General features: G+C 43.2%; 1 protein-coding gene across 1 annotated transcript in view; it reads right to left on the reverse strand.

Moving 5' to 3' along the window:
- Positions 1 to 16587, reverse strand: part of LOC122799218 — a 1108404-nt gene that overhangs the window by 558346 nt on the left and 533471 nt on the right. The window lies entirely within an intron of this gene.

The following is a 16587-nucleotide window of genomic DNA, read 5'->3' on the forward strand; positions in this document are numbered from 1 at the left end:
AATAGTTTGGCGCAACTGAGCAGTGCCTTGTTAAAAACTTAGTCAGTAGGAGTTGAGCCTCTACTCTTTCTTTTTTTTACTTAGGTGAGTGTAGCCATGCCGACGTGTTTTGCCTATGGTTGTCATGTTCGCCGAGACAATCTGCCGCCCGGTGTATCCTTCCATCGCTTTCCACGTGACATTCAGCAGTGTACACGATGGGTGGTGAACTGTGGGGTAGATGTCGGTAACATAGGCAGGTTTGTGAAAGAATCGGTCAGCATGTCAAAACCACGTCACTTCCTGTGCTCCAAACATTTCACAGCGGACCAATTTCAGCTGGACTACAAGAGTGCACTACTGCCAGAACACATGAAGCCAAGGCGGCCCGTTCGTCAACTACTTAAGGACGCTGTACCGACACTTTTCATTTTTACAACCACACATCCAAGGACATCATCTGAACAGCAACTGCAGCATAAACAACACGAAAATGTAAGACGGTAGAACAACACATCAGTTATGGGATACTTGCATTTGATTAGCATCACCTGTACAATGCATGGTCTCTTGCTTGTGTAGTATGATTAATTAATGCCTTCACTATCGCCCGCAGATTATTGAGGAACTTCTCAGTACAACCCAGCCAACCTTGCCAGATGTTGTGAAACAACTACTGTATCGCCAATGCAAGGTCAGTAACTTCATTATCTCCTACTCATACATTCAGCATTGATAACATCCTGGGTGATGGTTTTTATGTGACAGTTACCTGTTTTTATTCCCTTACCACAGCCTAATGGCCATGTGCAGAGGCCGAATGAAATGGAAAAGGTGCATGAGGAAGCAGAGGCTGCAGTTGCTCCAGATGACATGGAAGACCATCCAGTGCCAGAAGCTGTAGAGGTACCAGAACCTGTAGAGGTACGTATGTATGAAGACCTGTGCAATATTAACTGGTGACAGAAGGGTTTTGTTTGGGGAGAGACATGAGTAATGCTGCAGTAAACAGTGTGCACTGATAGACTAGTGAGGAATGTGCATCATTTTCTGTACTGTTCAACAAGGCTGAGATTTCTGTAGTGGTAAGTATTGACTTGATTTAATGTTAAGTGTTTGAATGGTTTTGTGGTTAGGTAGTCAGTGCAGGTATTCTGGATTACAGCATGTGTTCAGTGATGGTACAGTGATGTGGCCATTCATATTCCCTACCATGGGAAGAAAAAAGGTGGAATTGGCACATATCCTGTTAGCTGCTGAGTAACGTGTAGAAATGGTAAAAAATGCAATGCTAATGGACAATGTTCAGATACTGACAGTGACAGACTGTTAAACATGGAAATGTGAATGGAGCATCATCCATTGAACCAAGTAGTGTTCAATCTGCTGTCCGAAACAGGATCTTTTATTATGACAGCCTGCTATGCAGGATAAATTTCAAAGGTAGTTATCTTTGACTTGCAGGTACAAGAATATGAAGAAGTAGTCGAAGCCATAGAAATGACTGCAGTGGAAAGGAATACAGTAGCGTGCCAAACCAACTTCCGGCAAAAGAAAGGAATCAGTGTGGGAGTACAAGCAAAGTTAGTGGAACAGAATTCTAAACCATGGAAGATGAAGGATGCAGCTGTACAGTTCCCTGAGGATGCAGTGTCATTGCTGATGGACCACACATACAGCAGGAAATCCAAACTTGTTCAGACTGAAGTGACTCAGTCGGCAACACCAGAAGATCAGGTTTCAAATGATGACATTGGGTGTAGAGTGAGTGTCAACACAGGTCTTCATCAGGAGGCTGATAACTGCAGTGAAGTAGCCACATCTAGCTGCAGTGCCTACATGTCTCTTCACATGCAGGCTTGCAGCACTCCAATCAAGCTCACTCCAGATACGCATAACACAAGCTTGCAGAGTGAGTCTTCAGTTTCTCAGACAAATGAGACGGAAAAGGATCCCAACTGGAGCTACCTTTCTGAAAGTCTGACTACCACTGACATGGACGACACAGTGGTGGAAGAGGATGAAGATGAGAAGATGATAAGTGAACCAAAGTTCATTGTTTTCGAGTCTTGCCTTGATTCACTGCTCTTAAAATTGACCTGCCCAGAATGCCAAGTCCTGCTTCGGTGGAAAAGAAAACCAAGTTAGGGTCTTATGTATCTGTGAAGGTATGCTGCATTAGTGGACATGCATTTCTTCAGTGGGAAAGTCAACCAGTTATAGGCAGAATGCCTGCTGGGAACTTACTACTGGCATCTTCTCTTCTATTCAGCGGTAGTACATATGCACATATTGCGTGTTTCTGTGCATATTTAGGGCTGGAGTTTATTAGTGAGACAACCTTCTACACCATTCAAAGGAAATATTTGTTCCCAGTAATGCAGCATACCTGGATACAACATCAGAATCGTATGCTGGCAGATAGTCAGGGGAAGGAAATCCGGTTAGGTGGTGATGGGCGGTGCGATAGTCCAGGATATTCAGCCAAATACTGCTGCTATAGCATGATGGACCTGGATTCTGGACGTATCATCGATTTTTCCCTTGAGCAAGTTTGCACCGGGGTATCTTCAGTGGCACTTGAGAAGAAAGCTTTCAAGAAGTGCCTGTCAAACTTGCTGTCAAGAAAAGTTAAGATAAGTCTTGTGGCAACCGACCGACATCCGGGCATTAGATTTGTGATGCAAAGAATTCCCAGCGTGGATCACCAGTTTGATGTGTGGCATATGGCCAAAAGCTTGACAAAGAAAATTGCAGAAGCTGGCAAAGGAGAGTAAACAGAGAGTTGCTACAGTGGTGCCACAGTGTCTCCAATCACCTATGGTGGTGTGCTGAAACGCATGAAGGTGATGAAGTTGTACTACAGGAGAAGTGGTTGTCATTGCTTTACCATGTAACAGACCGACACAGCTGGAGTGGTACAACAAAGGTTTCATGTTGCGGTCATGAAATGCCAGTGGACAAAGGAGATGAGAAGAAGTGGATGGATGAAGAAGATGCATGCTACAGTGCAATGAAGAGGATAGTTGCCAACAAATTTTTTATTAAAGATTTAAAGCAGGTGACCAAGTTCTGCCACACCGGCAACCTAGAGGTGTTCCATGCATTACTGTGCAAATACTACCCAAAGTTTGAGCATTTCAGTTTTGCAGGGATGAAGGCACGAATAATTTTGGCCATCCTTGATCACAATGAAAATCTGAATCGTGAACAAGCAGTGGTCAGATTCCCTACTAGAAACTCTGCAGCAAAGGGAGAGCTTAGATACAATGTGGTGTATCCGAAGGCAAAGCAGGAGTGGGTAGCGAAGCCAATATTTCAGAAAAGAAAGTTTGACTACATCTATGACCTGATGATGGACGTCATAAAAGCCAAAAGAGGCTTATTGGAAATTCAGCCCATGTCCGTACCTGCTATTCCAAAGAATATAGCTCAGTGCGAACGTCCTGAGAAGGCACTGGTAATTGAAAAACACATTTCTAGGTTTGGAAAAAGTAAAGAGAACCCCGGTTAATATATTAAGTATAACCAACGTGCTGGGTAAGTACCTTTGGAATCAAATGTCTTCATACGGTGCAACTATTTTACTGGTTTCTTCTTAATCTGGTGTATGAATGCATTTTGCTATCGGAGTGCATTATATGTAAGTGTGTGTGACTCAAAGTTGACATTTAAACAGTGCCAGCAAGGTTCAGCAGTGTAGTGACGTCCTATGATCTGATGTAATGTCCATCATGGCCTTACTTGCATGGTTGTTCTTTGTTTTCGCAATCAACCAGAGGTGTTTGTCCAGGAAACACAGGTAGATCACCCCAAGGTAAAATGACCATTATACCGGCAATGTTATGTCGCGTGAAAAACAGTACTTTCTGGTGCTGAGACAGGAGTCTCATATGTGTTGTAGAAATTGGATAATCAAGTCCATTGGGCAGGTCATAGTCATTCACCTAGCAAGGTAAGCTGAGCACAACATGCAGACCATGAACCTCCTCACTTAGAGGAATGTCAGAGCTTGCGTAGAACGTGTCAGTATGAAACGGTGGCAGTGACCGCTTTCAATTCTTATACAACAGATGTGCTTGATTCAATATGCTTCTCTTCTGCACAGCCTGTCAGGTGCAGACACTGCTTATTGACTATTCCTGGTACTACCTATTCCAGAACTGGTCACACCCGATCCCTTTGGAACACTGCTCAGTGGTCTTCCATAGAAAGTGTTTTCCATGCTTGCACTTAACAGTGTTCTATGCATTTGTTAGAGTGACCTCACACAGTACTGCAGCCTTACATGCGTGGGTAAGTTTGTGATCCCATAGTGTATGCTAATGCTATACAATAGTCTGTATGCTGAACCCAGTGAGGTCCATGCGTTTCTACACTGGCTTGCAAATAATGAAAATCAACCATAAATGGCTGGAGTCCTTGGGGTCAGTCTAATCTGGAACTGTGGCAAAGTCATTTTTTGGAATGAAGACAGACAGATCCGTCATTGCCTGTTTGACAGGAACAAAGTAGAAATTAGCATTTGCCATTCAGTTACACATATTGCGAGCAAAACTGCCCAATGAGGTGGTCAGACATGAATATGATTTCTGGTGCCCAACTAGTGTACTGAGTGGGACAACAAAGTCCATGTGCCAGGTTATAGTACTGAAATACCTTGGCAGAAGGACAATACAGCACCAAGACCATGTTGCATCTGACTTGCAGGCAAGGCTGACATATGACTGGTGAGTTTGAAGCTGAAGTAACATTGTCATCCAGTCCATTGAGGACAGAAGATGAACTAGATTCAGAGATTATCATCTACAAACATTGCCATCATAATAACCTACTTTAGACGTATTACTTAACGAGAAATAGCAGCAACATGTTTAGGTACCAGGCAAGGTCCATGTGGCCCACACCCCCCAATTGGTCTGCAGGAGAATGTGTATTCTACGAGTTGGACTCTAGATGTGAGAGTGAGGCACAGTTAACTGACAGTATTGCCGGCTTAACTTTTGATGCCACGATTGGTGGTGGCTAATTACAGTAGACCTCTAAAAGGTAAGTAGGCTGCAAAACCACAGGTTTCACAGTTGCTAGACAAGGATGATGTGTGTGGGTCTGTGTGGTGTGTGTGGGTCTGTGTGGTGTGTGTGTCTCTGGTGTGTGTCTCTGTGTGTGTGTGTGTGTCCCTGGTTGTGTGTGTGTGTGTCCCTGGTTGTGTGTGTGTCCCTGGTTGTGTGTGTGTGTGTCCCTGGTTGTGTGTGTCCCTGTGTGTGTGTGTGTCCCTGGTTGTGTGTGTGTGTGTGTGTGTGTGTGTGTGTGTGTGTGTGTGTGTGTGTGTGTCCCTGGTTGTGTGTGTGTGTGTGTGTGTGTGTGTGTGTCCCTGGTTGTGTGTGTGTGTGTGTGTGTGTGTGTGTGTGTGTGTGTCCCTGGTTGTGTGTGTGTGTGTGTCCCTGGTGTGTGTGTGTGTGTGTCCCTGGTTGTGTGTGTGTGTGTGTGTGTGTGTGTGTGTCCCTGGTTGTGTGTGTCCCTGTGTGTGTGTGTGTGTGTGTGTCCCTGGTTGTGTGTGTGTGTGTGTGTGTGTGTCCCTGGTTGTGTGTGTGTGTGTGTGTGTGTCCCTGGTTGTGTGTGTGTGTGTCCCTGGTTGTGTGTGTGTGTGTCCCTGGTTGTGTGTGTGTGTGTGTGTGTGTGTGTGTCCCTGGTTGTGTGTGTGTGTGTGTGTGTGTGTGTGTCCCTGGTGTGTGTGTGTGTGTGTGTGTGTGTGTGTGTGTCCCTGGTGTGTGTGTGTGTGTGTGTGTGTGTGTGTGTGTGTGTGTCCCTGGTTGTGTGTGTGTGTGTGTGTGTCCCTGGTTGTGTGTGTGTGTGTGTGTGTGTGTGTGTGTGTGTCCCTGGTTGTGTGTGTGTGTGTGTGTGTGTGTCCCTGGTTGTGTGTGTGTGTGTGTGTGTCCCTGGTTGTGTGTGTGTGTGTGTGTGTCCCTGGTTGTGTGTGTGTGTGTCCCTGGTTGTGTGTGTGTGTGTGTGTGTGTGTCCCTGGTGTGTGTGTGTGTGTGTGTGTGTGTGTGTGTGTGTGTGTGTGTGTCCCTGGTGTGTGTGTGTGTGTGTGTGTGTGTGTGTCCCTGGTGTGTGTGTGTGTGTGTGTGTGTGTGTGTGTCCCTGGTTGTGTGTGTGTGTGTGTCCCTGGTTGTGTGTGTGTGTGTGTGTGTCCCTGGTTGTGTGTGTGTGTGTGTGTGTGTGTGTGTGTCCCGGGTTGTGTGTGTGTGTGTCCCAGGGTGTGTGTGTGTGTGTGTCCCAGGGTGTGTGTGTGTCCTGTGTGTGTGTGTGTGTGTCCCCTGTGTGTGTGTGTCCCTGTGTGTGTGTGTGTGTGTGTGTGTGTGTGTCCCTGTGTGTGTGTGTGTGTGTGTCCCTGTGTGTGTGTGTGTCCCTGTGTGTGTGTGTGTGTGTGTGTGTGTGTGTGTGTCCCTGTGTGTGTGTGTGTGTCTGTCCCTGTGTGTGTGTGTGTGTGTCCTGTGTGTGTGTGTGACAAAATTATATAATGCAATTACTTAAGCTCTGCTTCCAATCAGTTGTGTCTCAATTGTAATTGTCTGACCATGAACTGTGAGTCCCGGTTTGGGAACATTACTAAACCATTGTACAAAAAACCTTGTCTTGTGTTGGACCATGACAACTGCGTCTCCCTATTTGGGAACATTAATAAAACAGTGTGCTAAATGCATTGTCTTATATTTTCTAATGTTCTATAACTTGTGTAATCCATGTAATGTAATACAACTTAAGTAATCTATGTAATTTCTTCTGTTGGAGATTTTCTCCCTGGCCCTCTCACAAAAGGACATGAATCCAGTGCGACTATCCCAGTAAACAAGTGTAACATAATTAAACGTTTTTGGCCTCATACCATGTTGCCATCCTTTGTCTGGATGCTTGGTAGCGGACATATATCTATGTAGTCAGTTACTGTCAAGTTGATTCAAAACTGCTTATGTATTACGGATGCTGTGTCCCTGCTGTGTGTGTGTGTGTGTGTGTGTGTGTGTGTGTGTGTGTGTGTGTGTGTGTGTGTGTGTGTCCCTGCTGTGTGTGTGTGTGTGTGTCCCTGCTGTGTGTGTGTGTGTGTGTGTGTGTCCCTGCTGTGTGTGTGTGTGTGTCCCTGCTGTGTGTGTGTGTGTGTGTCCCTGCTGTGTGTGTCCCTGTGTGTGTGTGTGTGTGTGTCCCTGTGTGTGTGTGTGTGTGTGTCCCTGTGTGTGTGTGTGTGTCCCTGTCCCTGCTATGTGTGTGTGTGTCCCTGTCCATGCTGTGTGTGTGTGTGTCCCTGGTGGGTGGGTGTGTGTGACAAAATTATATAATGCAATTACTTAAGCTCTGCTTCCAATCAGTTGTGTCTCAATTGTAATTGTCTGACCATGAACTGTGAGTCCCGGTTTGGGAACATTACTAAACCATTGTACAAAAAACCTTGTCTTGTGTTGGACCATGAGAACTGCGCCTCCCTATTTGGGAACATTAATAAAACGGTGTGCTAAATGCATTGTCTTATATTTTCTAATGTTCAATAACTTGTGTAATCCATGTAATGTAATACAACTTAAGTAATCTATGTAATTTCTTCTGTTGGAGATTTTCTCCATGGCCCTCTGCTGACAAAAGGACATGAATCCAGTGCGACTATCCCAGTAAACAAGTGTAACATAATTAAACGTTTTTGGCCTCATGCAATGTTGCCATCCTTTGTCTGGACGCTTGGTAGCAGACATATATTTATGTAGTCATTTACTGTAAAGTTGATTCAAAACTGCTTATGTGTGTGCTGTGTGTGTGTGTGTGTGTGTGTGTGTGTGTGTGTGTCCCTGCTGTGTGTGTGTGTGTCCCTGCTGTGTGTGTGTGTGTCCCTGCTGTGTGTGTGTGTGTGTGTGTCCCTGCTGTGTGTGTGTGTGTCCCTGCTGTGTGTGTGTGTCCCTGCTGTGTGTGTGTGTGTGTGTGTGTGTGTGTGTGTCCTGCTGTGTGAATGTGTGAGTGTGTGTGTGTGTGTGTCCCTGCTGTGTGTGTGTGTGTGTGTGTGTGTGTGTGTGTGTGTGCTGTGTGTGTGTGTGTGTGTCCCTGTGTGTGTCCCTGTGTGTGTGTGTGTGTCCTGTGTGTGTGTGTGTGTGTCCTGTGTGTGTGTGTGTGTGTGTGTGTGTGTGTCCTGTGTGTCCCTGCTGTGTGTGTGTGTGTGTGTGTGTGTGTGTGTGTGTGTGTGTGTGTGTGTGTGTGTGTGTGTGTGTGTGTCCCTGCTGTGTGTCCCTGCTGTGTGTGTGTGTCCCTGTGTGTGTGTGTGTGTGTGTGTGTGTGTGTGTCCCTGCTGTGTGTGTGTGTGTGTCCCTGCTGTGTGTGTGTCCCTGTGTGTGTGTGTCCCTGTGTGTGTGTCCCTGCTGTGTGTGTGTCCCTGCTGTGTGTGTGTCCCTGCTGTGTGTGTCCCTGTGTGTGTGTGTGTCCCTGTGTGTGTGTGTGTGTGTGTGTGTGTGTGTGTGTCCCTGCTGTGTGTGTGTGTGTGTGTGTGTGTGTGTCCCTGCTGTGTGTGTGTGTGCAGCTTGTGTGTGTGTCTGCTTGTTTTGACCATGGCTTAGAGTAGGATTTTCATGTTTGACCTTTCCTTACGCTAGGGTCTTAGCAAGTGACTGTCACAACTGAAGGACATTAGCTTGGACATCAGTGGAACCATGGGTTGCAGTTAATATGGACAATACGTGCTGAAAGAGCAGACTAGCAGTTAGTATGTCAGTAAGTCCCTATATGCACTACTTGTCCGAGGACTTGTGAATACGTGTATTGGTATGGACCTGGTGGTTGTGTTGTACTGAGGTCATTAGTTGGAGAAAGTATGCTAAACTGTTGGTGAGAAGTAATATCACATTAACTGTGGTGGACCATGTGTGTAATGTTGTGGTGTGAGTGGACGTCTGAGGCTGGCTACCGTGAAGTGGTGCAGTGTAGTGGCACTTGTTTGGCAGCTGCAGTTGTAGGGACTGGTCTTTCTGGACAGAAGTGAGATTAACATAATGCATAAATGGCAAGAGGAGGCATGTTTGGGGTAGCATGCATAGCTGCAGGAGTGTTATGAAAGTGGTGAGATGAGTGGATTTGACTGCAGCTGCAAGTAATGTTGTGGTGCGAGTGGACCTCTGTGAGGCTGGCTACCGTGAAGTGGTACAGAGGCTTGTCACAATAGTGCAATATGCAGTATTTGCTCCATATGCACATTGTAACCAAAAGCCAGCATGTGAATACATCATGTAAGTACTGACTTTTGACTGCTGCTATATAGTTAGGTGTATGCATTAATCTTATCCTGTATGGACAGGTATTGCACAATAACAGGCAAATTGGGATGTCACATGGCACTATGATGTGGATAATGATAGCTCAAGAATGGATGAACATGAGAAATGAGTGGTAGCTGCTGTATTTTACAGGGGGTGAAGATATTTGATTGCTGTCCCGAAAATAGTAAGGTAAGAAACTTTAAATCAAACATTTTGATACTGTCTGATATAGGAAGTGAACATTGCAATGGAGAAGTCATATCTGCCTTATGCAAGATATGCAAGGCAACAGTTAAGGGACTACAGCTGGAAACGTTCATAGTGTGCCCATTCAAACTAACAGGTAAACAAAAGGATAAAATATTAACTGCAACTTGCTAAGAAAGAGCAAACCTACAGGTAGCCAGTTAAGTGAATGAAACCAAAAAGCCAGAGAATCATGGAAAATAATTACCACCGGAAAAAAATCTTAATTACATCTGATAACAGGTTGTTACATTTCAATATGTTCCTTTGATTCAGTAGTAGTGTAGTAACAGTGATGTTTTGAAACACAGAAATTTGGTATTTTTTAGTTGCACATTCTGCATGGCAAATGAAACTTGGTCTATCGCTTGCATACTTCTCTTGTATTTGCATCAGATACCGCTAGTGTGCAGTGCGGGTAAAAAAATTAAATTACCCTCGTATCAGAGGTGGCAGTGCAACATATTCATAGTGGCTTAACCTGAGTAGCTTTAACCAAGCCCCATGTGAAACCTGATCAAGCACCTAGAATTCAGTGTAGCTTCAACACCGTAAGTCTGAAGATGAATTCACATACATGAACAGGAGTAGATGCATATTCATGTCTAAAGGTATATGGGCAAGGCAGGTTGTCACTACACTGAAAAACTGGTATGTAATGGTGGATAATTAAAGCCATAGCACCAATTCAACTGTAGTCTGGCAAATATTTAGTAAGGGATTTAGTCCAAGCACAAATATTTCTACAGTGATTCTTTCCAGTGTCATCCATTATCTGATTCAAGGTAAATTAACCTTGATATCCTTTATTAAAAAAAAAAATTATTTTGTCAGAAGTGACTTCTGGAGACACGAAAAAAGAAGGGGAAAATATAGCAATGTGGTTTGTATGTACAAAGACAAATCCAGGGACACTGCAAAAGTGTTTTTGCAAACCAACCAGTGCAGTAAAAAAAATATGTAGGCAAACACTGAATACCAAAGACACTTTGCACATGTAAATAATTTTTAGCAAGGTGGAAGCATGAAGTGATACCTTAGAGACTTAAACTAATAAAGATCTAAAATGGTTTAATATTTTAAGTTTTATTTAGCTCCCTGGTGGAAGATGTTACAGAAGTTGCTATACAAACTGGATGCTAATGCAGTAAAGTAAGGCCATGGCTACAGTGCAGCAATAAAAAATGTCCCCTGTAACAAAAGAAATGCTAGAGCAAAGATTCACTTGCATGAGTCAAGCACCCTGCTGAGATCTGCCAGTCAATGAAATTACAAAGTCAAATTACCCTCAGGACTTTGACAGCCAGGGAAGCTAGGTGTTGCGGGGGAGGGTTGAAGTAAAAGAACTGGAATTCATTGTCTCACAAATTAGTGCCATTTAAACTAAATTAGAAAAAAGGCAGCAGTAAACAGCACTTTCTGTGTGTTCTGTGACATTTGCACTGTTTCAGTTTTAAGTAGTCATTCAACAGCAAGGAATGTTACTTTAACTATTATATTTTACTAAGAACTTTATATGCATGCAACATCTATGAAATGACAAGAGCTTTAGGCAAATGCAGGCCTGCATGATGTAACATTTCTGAGCAAAACAATGACTTGTGGGATACTGAGTGGCAACCTGATTTATCCAAACCACGTCAATATGCTGTACTCCAGGTGGTCAGAGTCTGTAATTACATATAAAAATATTTAAAATCCTGTAAATAACCCCAGAGTGCTGTTAAAGTGTAGGAAACATCATGCCATGATGTTTTAAATATGTTTTTTGAGTCTGTGGGTGCGGTACTCCTTTAATGCAGCTAAGCATATATGGGAACAGAATAAACAAAATATAACAGACAAACTAAGAAATGTGTAGCTCTTGATTATGAACATGCACAGTACGATAAAAGCAGTGAAACTGTTTTTAGTCTTATATATATATCAGGCATAGTTTTATCAACAGAATGAGAAGCTGTGGAAGATAATGAATGAAGAGATGAAAGAATTTATTTGGGACGGCAAAAGTAAAGTGGGATAAGTTGATCTTTCCCATACAGCAAGGTCTAGGATTACCCAATTTGAATGTTTACTTAAGAGGTACACAGTTAAGGTTCACATAAATAACACAAGCAGAAGGGTATAAATCAAAGTAGGAAAAAAGGATGAAATGGGAGGAAGTTCAAGAAACAACAGAATAGAATTCTGGATACAGGCCCCTAAGTAGAACAACAAAGTTAGCAGAAAGTACTCTAAGAACTAAGCCAACACATGAACGGAGAATAGAGATTTTTACAATAAGGATGACTGCAAGTAGATACAAAACATAAGCAAGAAGGGTCTGGAATTTACTGGAGAAAGTCAACAAATGAACCAAGTTATTGGAAGCAAACAACCGAAGAGGAAAAGGTAATATGAGTGGGATGAAGCCAAGTAGTTGTTTGGATTGCAGATTTGAGGCTACCTTCCATACCAGTGATTGCTAGAGTATACGGAAAAAGATAGAAAAGTGCTAGGGGAAGACCAGCTCTGCTGGAGTTCTTATTTGAGTCTAGAGTAGACGCTGGTGTTAAAAAGGAGATAATTAGTAGGACATATAAAATACTGCATAATACCTACAAGAATCAATCAGAGGAGGTTAGAAAAAATTGCGAAAAGAAACTGGAAAGCAATTTACAAAAGGAGAGCATCTGCATGACTCATAAACATGCAACAAAGTCCAGGAGACTTAGGATTTTTGCTTGAATAAGTTTGCAATGGGTATTTTTATACCCTAAGCAACTTTAGAGAATTTTTTCAACAGGTAGATAGTAAATTCTAGAAGTGTTAATGGAAAAAGAGAGGTAAATTAAGACATTTTTTGAGTGCAACCAGTTGCCACATTTTAAAAATTCCTTTCTAAGTTCTTTTCAGAAATGGTGGGAAAGCAAACGGTTGTAGCTATGGAAATGATTTTCTGAGAACAGCATGGAATCTGAATTGCCTACACATTGTAAAGAACTTACTAAATTTAATGCTACTGACGGCCAAAAAGTAATTACGAGAAAACAGAACTCAAACACTAATTGAAGTACTGATATTGTACAGGTGGTTATCTATTGGTGGGATGTTTAGAAAAAACTAACTACATAATACATGGAATTTTTGGAATAATACATGCAGACTAGTATTTAGGAAGTGTGATGTTTTTGGGAAAGCAGGAATGGAGCAATATAATTCTGGAGTAAATGATAATTCTTAAAAGAAAACATAAGTACATGGTGTGAAAATAATAAAAATGTCATTACGGTTTGTTTCCTTTTCTATTCATGTATGTATAACAATGCCATTCTGTAAATTGTTGTTTAATAAAGATGTTTAAAAACATGAAATGGTGAAAGCAACTGTGCAAATGTCAAGGCCAGAAAAACAAGCCTCTATCATATTTTCCTATAAATGCTGCATCATCTTGCAACGTTTGTACCTAATACAGCAGACATAATATCATGCCTTTAAAAAGCTATTAGCACAAAATACACCCAAAAAAATGGAGATATGAACAGGAAAAGATTTCAGAAATGAGCCAGTCTCTGGTAGTGTAGGGTGATAAACCCCAACTATGGTCCATGTGACCAGAGTTCAATTATCAGCTCAGGGACCTGATGGAGCTTGATGGAGAGGATAAGACTAAGCAGCTGCTGGCTGCTTGTTCGTCAAGGAGCGAAGGAGGTAGTTCTGTCTTTCCACTTGGGTGACACCTAGCCTAGTACTTGGTGTTGCACCTGAGGAGCATGAGCATGTTCTACCAATGTGCCCATGCAGGTAGCCAAGGGCACACTCCTTCTGACAAGACAGCAATTGTGATGCTCTAAGAGCCACTGTGAAGAAAGGGAGGGTACTCAATTTAAGGAACGGTTAGGCCGCTCCAAAGGACTGGCAAGTTGTCCCAATTTCTACCACCCAACTCTCGCCACTGGGTAATAAATGGGCCAATTATGTAACCCAGGAGGAATGAATGGGCTTGTAGGTCTTGTAGGTCTTGTACCTAACCTGGGGATGTCTTGCTTTTGCACACATGGAACAAATGAGCTGACAGTGTAGGTAAAAATTCACCCAGCTGGACCCGTAGAGGGAAAAAAAAGGAACTAGTTACAGATGCACCAGTATTACAATTCTACAACATGAATGAGAGAACTGTGTTACACAAATACCAGGCAGAATGGCAAACAAGCTAGGATTCTAAAAGGAGAAAAGATCAACTGCTAATGAGTCAAGAATGTTTATGCATACAGCCATAAGACATGCTCAAATAGGAAAGGAACCATATGCACTACTGTATGGCCAAGAACGGTCTATGGTAAAGTTGCTGCAGTGGAAACAAACCATGACCCTTACAGAGCATATCTGAAAACCTTTGTACAAATCATCTCCTACACTGCACTACATATGTTACTTAATGCTTGAACGGATAAATGAACCAAATCTAAAAAAGTAAAGAGCAAAAAATGAACAAGAAATAAAATGTAATAGCCAAGGCTGTTAACCCAAGAACACCTAGTACAAAACTGTGCTACATGCAATGCAATCTGTAACAATTTAAAAAAACGGAAGAATACAAATATATCCAAAGCCACAATGTCTGTGGAATCAAAAAGGCACTGCTTTATTCTATTTCAAAGAAACCACAAGCCTCATAGGAGAAAATTATTATTCCAAGTTGTCTAAATAGTAATACTGACAGACAAAGCAAGAGCAAGTGTAATTACTGCACTAACCTTCAAAACCCTGAGAAAGTGGATGCATGATGTTGTTAAAGTTGACAATTGTCAGCAATACAAATGTCAGAAATTCTGAACATTTATGCACAGATGGGAATTCAAACAGTTAATGCCCAGTCCACAAAATTTGCAATCACATTACAAGGTGTTAAAAATATCAAAACACTAAAGCCACTTGTGAGAAACAGCAGGATCAGTTCCCAGGATCAGTGGTGACTTCCCCTTTGTGGAGTGGGATTAACTGTTGCTGTGCACCACTCAGTGGGCACAAAGCCAGACATGAGGCTATGACTGAACATGGTGCTTAGGTGGGGAGCCAGTTTGTTCTGAAGTTTGTGTAAAACGCAGCCTGGGATGATGTCCGGTCCCCATGGATGCTGTGTTTTTGGCTTTAGAAAGTGCTGCTTTTACCTGTGTAGTTGTGATTACAGGGACTCTGCATTCTTCCTGTATAGATATGGGCCCTTTAGGGGTTGAGAGGTGGGTAAAGTTAGCACTGAACCTATCTGCCAGGATGTTGGCAATATCAGTTGGTTCTGTAATTTTTTGTGTCATTGTGCTGTAACTCGGAGCAGATCTGGGTGTTGCCACTGAGATTCTTGACATAGGCATAAAATGCTTTGTGGTTGTCCTTAGAATCAGTGGCAATCTTGTTTTCATAGCTAGCTTTGGAGAATCTTATAAGGGATCTCAGCTTCTTACTGAGGCTGACCAGGGAGCTCCTCCAATCATGGGATTTTAATCTCTTTTGAAACAGTTTCTTCCTTCTGTTGCAGAGTTTGTTTATGGCAGGGGACCACCAGATTGGCTTCCTTTTTTTTGAAGATAGCGTCTTGTTTCTGTTAGGGATAGCACGATCCATGCACTCGTGTAAGTGCTTACAGAGTGCATTTGTGTAGGATTCAGCAGTCGTAACTGTATTGTCCATCTGCATGGGTGTCATGAAGTTCGCCATTTCTGTCTTAAGAAGCATGAAGTTGGCTTTGGAGAAAATTTTTACCGTGCTTTCCTTAATGGGGGTGGGGGCGGGATGTGTATATCTAGGGTGATTAGCTTATGGTTAGATCTGACCTATGAGGAGTTGACCAGGTGTGTCACTCATGTTGGTAATGACTAGGTCTAGGATAGTGTTGCCCCTGGTGGGTGTGTGGATAAGTTGATCCAAGGCATTGGAATTTATGAATTCCAGAAAGCGCTGAGTGAAGAAGTTGGTACATGAGTAGTTTTCCCAGTTAATGGTGGGGTAGTTGAAATCGCCCAATATTAGGGTGTTTGGTTGAACCCTAGTATTTTCCAGTATATCAAGAAAACAGGAGTGGGAATCCTGGGGCATGGTGAGGGATCTGTAGCAAGCTATAATTTGGATGCAGTTTTGTCCAGAGTTAGTTGCACTTGGATAACCTCGGATGCATTATGCTGAGCAACTAGCCTGGAGGTGTGGATATCCTTAATGAATATGGACACACCTCCGTCTTTGGTGTTCCAGTCCAGGTTAGACGGCCGAAAAGTGTGGTATGAGTTATAGCCTCGTAATGCAGGGGTGCTTTCTGGAGCCTTGAACCAGGTCTCAGTCACTGCACAGATATCGATGTTCTCCATTTTAATGAGTGCCTCGAGTGAGTGCATTTTGAGATTTAGACTTCTAGTACTGAGTAGCATTACCCACAGTTTTTGCTTGCCTGTTCCTGTTATGGTGGTGAATTTGTCATTTGAACCTTGTCTAAAAAAAGGCACTATAGGGGCGGCAAGAGCCTTTGCCAATATCCGGAATCCCAGCGGTGACAGGTGCAGGCCATCTCTGGCAAAGCATCGTGGTCTGTCAACCATGTCGTCTCAGGCAGATGGATACTGGATCCCCTTAGAATGACACCAGAAGCTTAGCCAATTGTTGATGTCAATCATTCTGTCCTTGTACTGTGGTATCATTCTGGGCAATGGCAGGATGTTACTCAGGGCTAGGGTCATACTTGCCTGGGCTACAAGATTGGAGCGCTCTTCCATGTTTCGTTTCATGTAGTCCAGGGAGGTACGTCTCAGGTCATTCACACCAACATGGACAATCACAGAGTCATATTTGCACTTGTTGTGGAGTGACCTGAGTGCGTGGGTTATGTGGTGGATCCTGGCTCCCGACAGGCAGTTGACAGCAACCTTCTCCTGGTTTAGCCTGGTGAATGGGACATCAGTGTGCCTGACTAGAGTCACCTATGACTAATGGGTTCGGTACGTTGTTTGGCCTTGTGGGCTGTGGTTGAGTGACACACTGAGTCTGTCGGCTGTGTCTCATTTGGGTTGTGCTGGTGGGGGGAGGCTGCTTGCATTTCTGCTTTGGA

This window comes from Protopterus annectens, chromosome 4.part0 (genome assembly GCF_019279795.1).
Source record: "Protopterus annectens isolate FY-2018-M chromosome 4.part0, PAN1.0, whole genome shotgun sequence".
Classification (NCBI taxonomy): Eukaryota; Metazoa; Chordata; order Ceratodontiformes; family Protopteridae; genus Protopterus; species Protopterus annectens.